Source organism: Talpa occidentalis, unplaced genomic scaffold (assembly GCF_014898055.3).
Source record: "Talpa occidentalis isolate TD23 unplaced genomic scaffold, MPIMG_talOcc4v2.1 talOcc4.6, whole genome shotgun sequence".
Taxonomy (NCBI): domain Eukaryota; kingdom Metazoa; phylum Chordata; class Mammalia; order Eulipotyphla; family Talpidae; genus Talpa; species Talpa occidentalis.
The window spans coordinates 15,434,505-15,447,162 of record NW_023604972.1 but is presented as its reverse complement, the minus strand read 5'-3'; the positions used below and the strand labels follow the sequence as shown (position 1 = coordinate 15,447,162).

The 12,658-nt window shown below is 35.6% G+C and overlaps 1 pseudogene; it reads left to right on the top strand.

Annotated features, from left to right (window-relative positions):
- Window positions 1-287: 287 nt before the first annotated feature.
- Window positions 288-11,102, top strand: LOC119261313 (proliferating cell nuclear antigen-like; annotated as a pseudogene).
- Window positions 11,103-12,658: the final 1,556 nt, after the last annotated feature.

Genomic DNA, 12,658 nt, shown 5'->3' with positions numbered 1-12,658 from the left:
TAGGTATCTATTTAGTGCTGTGTTATTGATATAAACCACTCCCAAATCTTAGTGGCTTATATAACAAAGTTTTATGTCTTCTAAAAGCTGAATTTCTGTCATAGGTTGACTTCATAGTCACTTAAACAGTCAATGTCTTCAACAGTTACTGACAGATACATATAATTTTAATATTGCCAGTGATAGCATCAGAGAGAAAGAAGAGCATTTATACCAGCACTTAAATAGACATGGTGCACATCACTACTCATTAATTAAGAAGAGTCACATGGCCTCATCCAGTCACAATGGAGGCTGAGAAGCACTTCCTTCCATGTACTCCAAAGGTGAGAAGAGTCAAATACAAGTGACCAGAGGAATTTTTATCCATTGGAATACAAAGTTGAAATTAACAGTTTCTTCAATTCCACTATCACAACGTTTACCTGACTTGCATTAATAAGTTAAATATATTTGGTATTACTTCCTTTACTATAAAATCAGGATGTGTTTTCTGTCGAAATATTCTTACAATCAAATGAAAACCAGTGATATGCAAAGGTTTTACATAAGATATAAAATAATGATTTTGTAAAATAATTAAGAGAGGTGGGCCTCCCCGGTGGCGCAGCAGTTGAGCACTGGGTTGCAAAGCTGCCTGCAGTCACTGCAGCACCGGTTCGATCCCCAGCTGCTCCCCGGCCACCTGAGGAAAGTCCCCCATGGCGCGCAGACCTCTCCTGCCGCCCACTGCTCCCCTCAGCAGTGTACTTTGGTTCTTCTGTCTGCTCTGCTCCCCGCTCTGGCTCTGGTGAATTCTCTCACCCTCCTGCGCTTCTGACTGTACCCAGTGCTTGTATAAATAAATAAATAAATCTTCAAATCCTTAAAAAAAAAATTAAGAGAAGAGAATCCATACAAATTACCAAACAAGAAACCAGATTATCTGACACATGTGTCATAAATTAACATAACATGTATGCATTTACAAGTGAGAAAATAGTTCATTTCATATGGCAATATACACACCATAAATGCCCCCTATATCTCTTGCACTGAATTTCAATATAAAGTTACATGAATTAATAATTCAGCCATTTTGGGATGCTGGTCAATATTGTCATATTTCACCATAGACATATCATAGTTTCACTTATTTAAGTTTTCTCCTCTGTTTAGAAAGCTTTATGATATTTTATAGTAAACTTTAGATGTTTGCATATTTGTATATTTTTCTTAATTACATTACTTTTATTATAATGATTTATATCTTTTTCTTTTTTGCATTTCCTAGTTATATTTCACTTTCCAGTAATTACAATATTTCCTTTTGCATGTGACCTTGTCCTAAGCAGCTATAGCTCATGTTTGAGGATACTCACAGAGACCTGAAAAACAATAGCTTAGACTAATAGGGAGTTTATGACTGTCTTGCAAAAATATGAGCCCAGAAGTGGACATGTTCAGTGCTGGCATAGTAGTAACACTGTAACCTGAAATAGAAACCCAGTTCTTAACATTTTGCCCTTACAGCCATGAAGCAAGGACATATTTGGTGAAAAACCAAACATGCTGACTGATATCTGTATAAATATATGATCACTAATATCTAAAAATTCCTTGATGCTAATGGCAATTATACTAAATTTGTTTCCTTTCTGCATTCTCCTTTTTGTATTATAATTTTCTACATTCTGCTTTATTTGTTTCCATAGCGTGCCTGCCACCATGTTTCATTGGGCCCCTTCCCTCCCCCACTTCCTCTGTGCACCCTCCCCTTCTTGTTACCTCGATTTTGCAGCCAGATGTCAAAGGTTTAGTATTGGGTTTGTTTTGACTGACCCTTTGTTTTATTTCTTATATTCCACATACAAGTGAGACCAAAGCGCCTAGTGCTTCCTCCCTTCTTTTTCCTTAGCCCTCTCTTCCTTCCGCCCCCTCTGGCTACCTCCATTCCATAACGAGGTTTCAAAAGGTTAGATTTTTAGTTTGGCTTTATCTGTGTCTTTGTTCTGTTTTTCTATATCCCACATGTTAGTGACACCAGTCAGTATTTGTCTTTCTCATTCTGGCTGATTTCACTTATTCTAGTTAAAAAAATTTAAAGAATTTTCCCAAATCCTCACACATTCACTTAAATTTTATGAATCAAAAAGTATATTTTGTATCTATTTGTATAAAACTGGGGTATGAATTTTCTCTTGTAATAATTTTGTTAAGTTCTGATATCAGAGTTAAATGAACTTCACTGTGACATAGACCGAATTTTCCTTGAGAAGTCTTTCCATCAAAACTAGGACAGAAGTTAAATCCCTGGACATGCTGGAGTCAATCAAGAGAATTTCTCTTTTAAGTCAGAAGTCAGTGATTTAATTTGAACAAGCTAATTTTTTCATCATCAGGAAGGGGCATTTAATGCGATGTTCAGTTTCATAGAAATGAAAACTTATTTTTTTTTTTTACCCATTTCTTGTTTTACAGATGAGAATGAGTCTATATGTTTCTTACTGATGCTAACTCATCAAAACTTATTTTTGAATGAATAGTGATACATATCTACAGTTTGCCAAAAACTGAGTAATACAGTGATCACCTGGTCATTATTTCCTTCAATCCCAAAGACAATGAATCCTAAACAACTTCTTCCAGGTACCATGTAAATACATGTTGTATGTACTATGAATAAAACAGAATAAGAAAGCACTAGTCTGGGCATTTTCTTCAAATTTATAGCAGCACATAATTTGAGTTCCTGGATTCTCTCAAATAATTTAACAATTAAGAGGGGATATAATGAAACAAAATATAGTAATGCAACCCCAAATAGAAATATAAATTAAACCTATATGAAGTTTAACACATAAAGATTGAAGAATTATAAAGGAAAATGCAATTACCTTACTTCCCACATACATAAAATGCATTGACTGAAGATATTAATAATTCATCCACAGCTAATTGTGTGGCTATTTGACAGATCTGAAGGGAAGTATCAGTATGCCCACTAGATAGCTGTGTCATTTATAAATGGAAACACCTAGAAGTGAAAAGAAGCTTGCACTTTGATGGAACTACGAATATCGATAATCACGACAGTTCCAAGCATGATTCATTATCATAATGAATGCACCTCTGCATTTGTACATATTTGGTCACTTCTTCACACACCAGATTTATCACTAAGGTGGCACTTTTGTTATTGCTGGACTGGCCTCATCTCTGAAATGTGTCTTTAAATCATGTTATCCTCCTAATATTTCAGTGCGGTCCTAAGAGCACACTCTCACATTACCAATGCATTCCTAGTGGAATAGTATCATTCATAAAGTATGATTCAAAAGGCTCTGAGATTTAAAGCCACAAAATATTTGAGCAAAGTGTTTTCCCCATAGGGTTTGTCATTGATGCCCATCAAAAGTGAGAATGTTAAGAAAATAAATATTTCCATTCCAGTTCTACAGATGAGAATGGTGAAAGAGTGTCATTCCCTATTCCCTACCATTTTTCATTCACCAATTTCATGAAACTTTTGGGAGAGGCTTTTAAATTCAATCTCATTTTCTCCACTTACGGATTCTAGAATACTAAAACCATTGTTTCAAATTCTCAAGTCTGTGTTTTGCTCTGCTAAGTAAGACTAAACTGAAAAATCATTTATTTGAAAGGGCCATTGTGAGTATCACAAGTAATTCTCATAGAGCCCTTGGAATAATAATTGAATTAAAATAAGCAATACATAAATAAATGCAAAGGAAGCAAAACACAATTGTTGATATTAGTGGAGCTTCTATTAGTATATATCCTCCAATTTCAATGATCTGTGCTTCTACAAATGGCAAATCATTTTTGATACTCTTCCTCCCAATCAAATTTATTTCATTTAAATGTGGTGATGATTCAAAGACTTACTCCCTCTCAGCACCTATTAAGCCACATTAAGAATTTGCATGTTAGGCTTCCCCTGATGGCACAGGCAGTTAAGCACCATGCTTTGAAGCTGTCCACAGCCTCTGCAGCGCTGGTTCGATCCCGGCCGGCCGGCAAGCGTCCCACATGGCGCAGCAGACCTCTCCTGTCTCACCTGCTGCTCCCCTCAGCAGTGGATTTCAGTCAGTTTGCCTGTTCTGTTCCCCACTCTGTCTCTGGTGAATCCTCTCATCCTCCTGCGCATCTGGCCTGTACCCCGATTCTTGTGTAAATGAATAAATAAATCTTTAAAAAAAAAGAATTTGCATGTCACTTATAACATTATTAGATTGTTAGTGTCTCTCTCAGGGCCATCACATTTTCTAGATCTTAAGCCTCACGATACTCGATTTATGCAACCCCAACTTATTTATTGTGTGTAAAACAGAGAAATAGTTGACTTAAAGTTAAATTTGAAAGAAAGGTCAGAAGTTAGAGTAGAACAATCCAAAGTGGTTTATAATGAGTCATTTTGTGACAGAGTGAAGACAAGTTGGCCTCATTAGATGTAAGAGGAGTGCTAATTCAGTTAGGTGTAAAGATTTAGATGACTCTGATTCATGTCATACCATGTATCAATTTGACAGGCAGACAAACCACATCCAAATGGAATCCAATCACAGGACTTGACGAGATTTACCTATTCCCAATTAGTGGGAAAGTAGAAAAAAAATTATGTCCTTGAGAAATGTAGTTTGTTTTTTTTTTTTTTTTTTTTTAAATTTTCAACTGCCAGACTACATTTCAGACAGTAGAAGAGAGGCAATAAGTAAAAGTATTTTCTATACTGGCTCTGATAATTCTATATGTGTCAGGAATAATTGCCATGAATCTATTTGCAATAGCCAAGTTATGCAAACAAACTAAGAGCCCCAAAACAGATGACTGGATAAGTAATATGTGGTATACATACACAACGGAATACTACTGAGAGATTTAAAAAAAAAAAATGATATCTTGCCATTTGCAATGACATGAACAGAACTGGAGGGGATTATGCTAAGTGAAATACAAATCAAAAAAAGAAAGACAAATAACAGATAATTTGAGTCATATGTGGAATATAGTGAAGCAAAACAAAGGAACAGACAAAACTAAATAAAAACAAACCTTTGAAATATGACTGCAGAGTTGAGGCTAATAGAGAGGGAGGGGGGAAGGTGGAGGAGGGGGGATTAGTCTATGGTCTGTGGTGGTGGCTGTGTTGTGACGTATATTTGAAGAGAATCAACCTGTTCCCCTAAAGCATGCACAGTATATTGTGAACTAATGCTACTTAAATTAAAAAAAAATGAAAATTGGATTAAAAATAATGCAATAGAAATAAATAATGAAATAAGAATATTTCATAAATTTATTTTAACCTATTAAAGTTTATTATACCTAATTAAAAATTATTCTTATAGAATATATTTAATTCTCAGTAGATGATTTTCATGAATATAGGATATCACTTCTCTGGTAATCTAAATATTATGCAAATGCTTTTTAAAAATAGAAGTATATACTCCTTGTAATGTCATCTCTGCCTAACAGGCATTGCTTTCCTTTTCAAATGCCATATAAAATTGACCCAAGTTTTTAAATTTTTGTATGAAAATGACTTTATTTTCAGTCCTTGACACTAAGTGGTATACTTAATTTTTAAATCAATTTCTGTACGATGATAAAAATTTTATGACAATTTTTTCTCCATCTCGTATAAGGGTATGTTAAGACAAGGCAGTTTAAATTATCATCTCCAGATATTATGTCATAATTTGAGTTAGTTGGCTAATTCTACAAAAGCAGTTGTGATTATTCTAAGAGAAAAATACACTTTTATCTATAGTAAAAAATGCAAAGATTATAAAGTGGTCATTCAACTAAGGCAAAGCAAATGTTTTGTTTTGTTTTGTTTTTTTAAAGATTTGTTTATTTTATACAAAAACTAGTGTACAGGTCAGAGGCGCAGGAGGGTGAGGGAATTTACCAGAGACAGAGCAGGGAGCAGAACAGGCAGACGGACCAAGGACACTGCTGAGGGGAGCAGCGGGCAAGGCAGGAGAGGTCTGCAGCACCATGTGGGTTTCTCCCTAGCAGTCCGGGAATCGAACCCGCGCTGCAGAGGCTGTGGACAGCTTCACAGAGCGGCACTCAACCTGCTGCGCCAGGGAAGGCCAGGGTTAATTTTTTAAAATTTCTGAATGTTTGCTAGAAAGCTTTCTTTTAGTCTAAAATCACAGGAATCATAACCTCATTTCTCCACTGCACTTTGCCTGTGTATAGTGGACCTTAATAGCATGATATTTTATCCATATCAGAAGCATTTCCAGACAATTGCTTACTATTTACCTTGCCAGGATATTTCACCTATGTAAATAGAGAGACTTGCAATTTAGAAAATACTTTTAATTCTCACTTTTTTTCCCCTCTTAGATATATTTAAAAAAAATTGAATTATTCCTCAACAAAACTCTTCAAAATAGGTTTCGATTCTAATCACACAGCTGTGACTGTTGAAAGTAAGCTTATCACAAGAAAACATCAGTATCTATTTCCAAAGAGAAAGGATTACAGTATGTATATTTCCCGCAGTAAATATTAAGCAGTGTGAATTTTGTCAGAAGTACTCAGAATGGAAATTAGAAATTTGTAGGTAAACTAGCCAGTGAAAGATCTCTTGAATTTTATGTAGTGCTAAAAAAAAAAAAACCTCAGATTTCTGCTATAATTTGGTACTTACTTAACATTTCAACATATTCAATTTAAGGTCAGTAAAAATGAATGTTTAAAAATGAACAGAGACAATTGAAGTGTTCGTTTGTTTTCCCTAAAGGATGTCAAATCTACCAATGAAAGGGAAAAAACAAAACAAAACAGCAAAAGAGAAAGTTTTAAGTCTGCATTACCCAAACTACTTATTATCTGCCTAGAAAAATACTCTACTTCACTCCTCATTCAGTCTAGAGAAAAATGGTACTTTAAAAATATAGATGAAGATGAACCTCATATTTACGTTCTCTTTTAGCTGGTGTATTACTAAAGAAATAAATCTTTGAAGTGCAAAAGAACTGCATCAATGTGTTCAGCACTAAATTACTTACCTGGGAGGTTTCAATTCAAATCATACTGAGATTGACCCAGTCTATTGTATGTGGGTTTTATATTGAATATGCAAAGGACATTATTTTTACAAGTTGCTTTGTTCACTGTCTATATAATGATTGCTGTTTCTAAGATATGTCATCATATACATTCTATATTCAAGGAAGTGTGAAAGAAAATTTTTAAAATGAGTGTCAAAATGGTATATTACATATTCATATATAGAACATTTGAGGAACTACCTTCATTGAAACAAACTATAAAAGCCTTAAAGCTTTACACTGACAGTCTTGGTAGGCCACACTGCCAGTGTAAAATTGGATTCAGTGTGATTATTTCTGGGCAATAATTCAGAGCAAATAACATCAAGGAAGGCTTGCGTAAATCCAGATGGAAAAAGTGGATTTAAATCAAACTAATAGGTTGCAAAACATATGAAATATGCTTTGTACTATGCCTTGGAGACACATGGCCAAATCCATATTCAAAAAGTAAAAACAAACCAGAGTGATTTGAGGAATAAATTACTTGTCATCGTGATCTTTAAAAATGCCAGAATTTAATGCAAAAATATAATCCTAACATTTATTGCAGCAAAAATAAATGTCAACATATTAGACTTAACTGGCAAAGCCTTGTGGTAGCATTTCTACAGAGTGAAAGGAACATGACAAGCTGTATTTCATATTTATTAGAATGAGATTTGGTCTTCTTTATCATAAGCAGTAGATTTAAACACTTTATTTTAATTTACTTCATGGTATTGAGGAAAACATTGACTCAGATAAGGAAAAAAAAGCATACAATCTTGTTCACTGAAGTAATCCATCAATCTCAGAAGCTAAATATGTATTATGACAACACCAAACCTTTATAGTTAAAAGAATCAAATACAAAATGGCTATCACGAATTCCTTGTCCCACTCAGCATATGTGAGTGGGAAATTCTGTGTGGATACAGAGTCAGATGTAATATATGTACAGTAATTTCTTCTGTGTCTTCCCTGTGTATCATTTTCAAAGCTGACAGAGAATAGTGTTCTGTCCAAAGAATCTCCTTAACATATCCTACCCAAATTGGTTTATTTTTATAAAAGAAGTAATTTATACATGTCTTAAATATATGTATTTGATATTTGAGTACCATTTCCAAAATGAAAAAGATATCTGAGGTCTTACCCATCTATTTTGTAATTCATTTAAAAGCAATCACCCACTATATTCTCAATTGATAGATTATTCATTTATTTCAGATACTGAGGTCAAACAGCAAGCATACTTTCTCTAGACTTCATAAGAATCAAACATAGCAATGTTTATCATATTGAAAGTAAAATGTGTAGCATGCAGTATATAAACCAATAGGTACATAAACACAATAAATATGTATATATGCAAATACAAATATTTGCATACATATTGAGTATGCATAGATAAATATATAAATACCTTATCCAAGGGGGTAAAAACTAAATTTTTATTTGCAGTAAGGAATGTGCAATTATACATGCAAATTCTGAAATGTCTGGTATGAAAATTAGTAATTTCAACACACTGCACTCTGCAAGGATGTTTACATTTAAATATGAATCCACTTAGCAGTTAGGTAGTAAACAGAGTTCCACATGTCTAAGCATAAATATGGTTTTTATAAATATCTTAAATGTTGAAAAACTATGTGATTATATGGACTCAGCATATGCTGCCATTGAATACTGATGTTATTAGATAAAGTATTTTAAGCATTTTCTTTCCCAAATACTTACTGTGGATTTTGGAGATCCAGATCTTAAAAATAAATACTTCCTGTGCATCTGTGTACATATTTAATGATAATTTTAATAACCCAGCTTGTTAACCTGGGAAATTAAAATAGTAATTTCATATTGTTTGGGGCAAGAGAGAGAGACTTAATCCAAATGACGAACATGTAACACACCAATGTTTATGGTAGTCAGTGACCTGCTTTTGTGTCAGTTGTCACCTCTGTTCATGCTGGCTCACTCTCATCCCATGAGGTGGCCTTCCTGGGGCTGGAAGTCATGTTGTCGTCAATACAGCGTTTCAAGTGTGTCTGGTCCAGAACCCCATCCTGGAGGCAAGTTAGGATCTTATTTTTTTTAAGATTTATTTATTTATGCATACAAGAACTGGGGTACAGGCCAGAGGTGTGGGAAGTGAGAGGATTCACCAGAGACAGAGTGGGGAACAGAACAGGTGGATCTACTGAAATGCACTCCTGAGGGGAACAGCAGGCATGAAAGGAGAGGTCTGCTGCACCATTTGGGTCACCAACCTGGCCAGATGGGGAATCGAACTTGTGTTGCAGTGGCTGGCGATAGCTTGACAGCACTGTATTTAACCCCTGTGCCACCAGGGAGGCCCAAGCTAGGAACTTATTAAAGAGGCCAGCTGGGGCATCAGTTAGGGCTACGTGAACTTGCAGTGCATGAACTCATTCCACCTTTCTTGGTGCCACTCACCCTGCAGAACTAGAGCTCCCAGGCCTAAGGCTGAAGCAGCAACTTGGCCATGGGTGTGACCCTCACCAGCATGCCTAGACTACTAAAGTGTATATATACACCACAGCTTCTTAATGCACTCATCTGTCCTGGGGACATAAGTAGTTTCTATAACTTGGCTATTGTAAATAATGTTTCAGTGCACAGAGGAATACATCTATCCCTTGAGTTTGTGGGTCTGCTAATCCTAAGCCACCTGTTTGGCCATCATTTTTGTTACCTACGGTTCTCCATTCTTATACAAGGTCAGAACTTCCCAGTCAGTCAGTTATAGGAGCCCAGCCTTACAACGTGTCTTTCAAATCAATCAAGAGCAGAAATCTTGATCACCTTGGGAAAGGTGTGAATCATGAGGTATGACCGGGAACGCCCGAGGGGCCCTTGGCTGATGATGTATGACATGGGACCCCAGAAGCTGATCAGTGGAACACCTTGATAAGATTGAAAGGCACCTTGCAGAGTTGGGCTTCTATAACTGGCCACCATTTTTGTTATCTACGGTTCTAAATTCCTATACAAGGTCAAACTGCCCAGTCAATCACCCAGGGTGATCAAGCTTTCTGCTCTTGATTGATTTGAAAGGCACATTGTAAGGCTGAGCTCCTATAACTGATTGACGGGGCAGTTCTGACCTTGTATAGGAATGTAGAACCATAGGTTTTTGCATTCTTCTGATAAATACTAAGAAGTGGAGTTGCTGGATAAGTTAGGAGACACATACTGGATGATTTCACCCATATAGGAAGCAAAACAGAGGAACATATGAAACTAAACTAAAACAAGTCCTAGAAAAATGACAGCAGAGGAGAGTGTGTTGGGTAAGAATCAAAAGGGGGTGGAGGATTAATGGTCAATTTTGGAGGATCATGGGTGCTTTGGAGGTAGGTTTGTTGTGGTGACAAACAATCTGAGGATATGTCAACCTGTGCATTTAAACTAAAAACAGTGTTTTGACCAATAGTACCTTAATTAAAAAAAAAAGTGGTTACAAAATGAAAATAGTAAAATATGCTGGCAAGAAAGGCATCATTAACTGAAGAGTTAAAGATAATGCAGATACCTTGGCCCTAGTATCTGAAGCTGCAAATTAAGAAAAACTCTCAGACTCTGAAATGAAGGGACTAGACTTATATTTTCAACACCTTGAAATTCCAGAACAACAGTATAACTGGGTAGTCAAAGCTGTCTTCTGGGGAATTTCCACTATATACAGAGATCTCAGCTGTATGGGAGATACTGTTGCAATTTCCTGCGCAAAAGAGGAAGTGAAATTTTCTGCAAGTGGAGAACTTGAAAATATTAAATCTTCGCAAACAATGAATGTTGATAAAAAAAGAGAAAGCTGTTACCATAGAGATGAATGAGGCTGTTAGCTAACTTTTCATGGAGGAACTTGAACTTCTTTACAAAAGCCACTCCACTCTCTCTTACAAGAGAGTGACTACAGATGCATCCTGTATTGTAGAATATAAATTTGCTGACAAGCGACATTGAAAGTACTATTTTACTCCCAAGGTCAAGATGAAGAAGGATCTTAACTATTCTTAAAATCTAAGAAGATATAGCGAAGCTCTCTGATAACTGTTTCTGAGATGCCAGTATTTACTTGTCTCTTCTGTCACAAAATTTGTGTAGATAATGTTATCCATTAACACCTATTTTTACCTTCATTCTTTATAACTCAATTGAAGGATAAGTGACAGCCTATTAGAAGATCAGCACAAACAATTACACAAAATATGGATTATGATGGCCACAGGTAACTTGTCTTATATCTGCCCTACATGATCATTGTCTTAGTGATCACATTCCCCTTTGCTCAGAGTAAAAGGGAATCTAAGTATCCAACTGAAAGCAAAATAAATGACTAATTAGAGACAAGGTGTTTGTATTGGATTGTCCAAAAAAGTCATGATGCATTTTTTTTTTGTTTTTCAAAGAAAAAATACATCATGACGTTTCCAATAACCCAATATATAAAACAAGTTTATATGACTGTTTTGAGTAAAAGCCAACCAAATGAAACAACCTCTAAAGCTTAAACAGAAATAAGTATTGATTTTAAAAAAGATAAATACTTACAATCACGTGATGATTTTTAAATTTTATTTATTTATTTGTTCATTTGTTAAAAAAAAGATTTATTTATTTATTTATACAAGCACTGGGTATAGTCAGAAGCGTGGGAGGGTGAGAGAATTCACCAGAGCCAGAGTGGAGAGAAGAGCAGGCAGACAGACGAAATACACTGCTGAGGGGAGCAGCGGGCGGCAGGAGAGGTCTGCGCACCATGTGGGACCCTCACCCTGGCCGGGGATCGAACCGGCGCTGCAGAGGCTGAGGGCAGCTTCGCAACCCAGCACTCAACCGCTGCGCCACCGGGGAGGCCCGTGATGATTTTTTTAAACTATCCACAATGTGAATGTAAGTATTTTTGTAAATTTCTTTCCAAAGGTGAAAACTGTCTTAATAATTAGAAGTCTTATTTAGTTTCTTTTTCCCTTATGTTCTATGTCATTTACTAAAGCTCTCTTCTGATTAGTCACTTCCATTTGATATTTTATTGCTCCAGAAGCAGATAACATACTGGACCAAAAAAATCTTGTTTTTTTTTTTTTTTAATTTTCAAGTAGGGAATTAATATTATGACCTTTATATTAATAACTCTACATTGTTAAAATGTCATAGATCTAATCCAGTGGATTTTCAACTCACAAAAACTCCTTTGAAACTTTAAATGAAGCTTAGGAAATTTCATTAAAACACTCATTTAGAATTTTCACTACATGATAGATAGTCTGATTTTTTCTTATAGAAGGTATGTGTTTTGGATCATTTCTTCTTATCAAGCCTTTGGGTTTATGCTTCCCACCAGGTGTTCTCAGGGTTTCTGTATTTCCTATGACCTCTGTAATGGCCACACAACAAAATTGTTTTCTACTCTGGAAGGACTTTTTACTTTTCTGCTGCATCTCATCTCTTTTGATAAACTCCTTCTTTCTATCATCCCATTTTGCAAAATGCCACCTGTGTTTACCATTAACAGTGCATCTACATCACTACATTCTTTCCTGTCTGTGCATAACCTAATGGTTGTGCAGTGA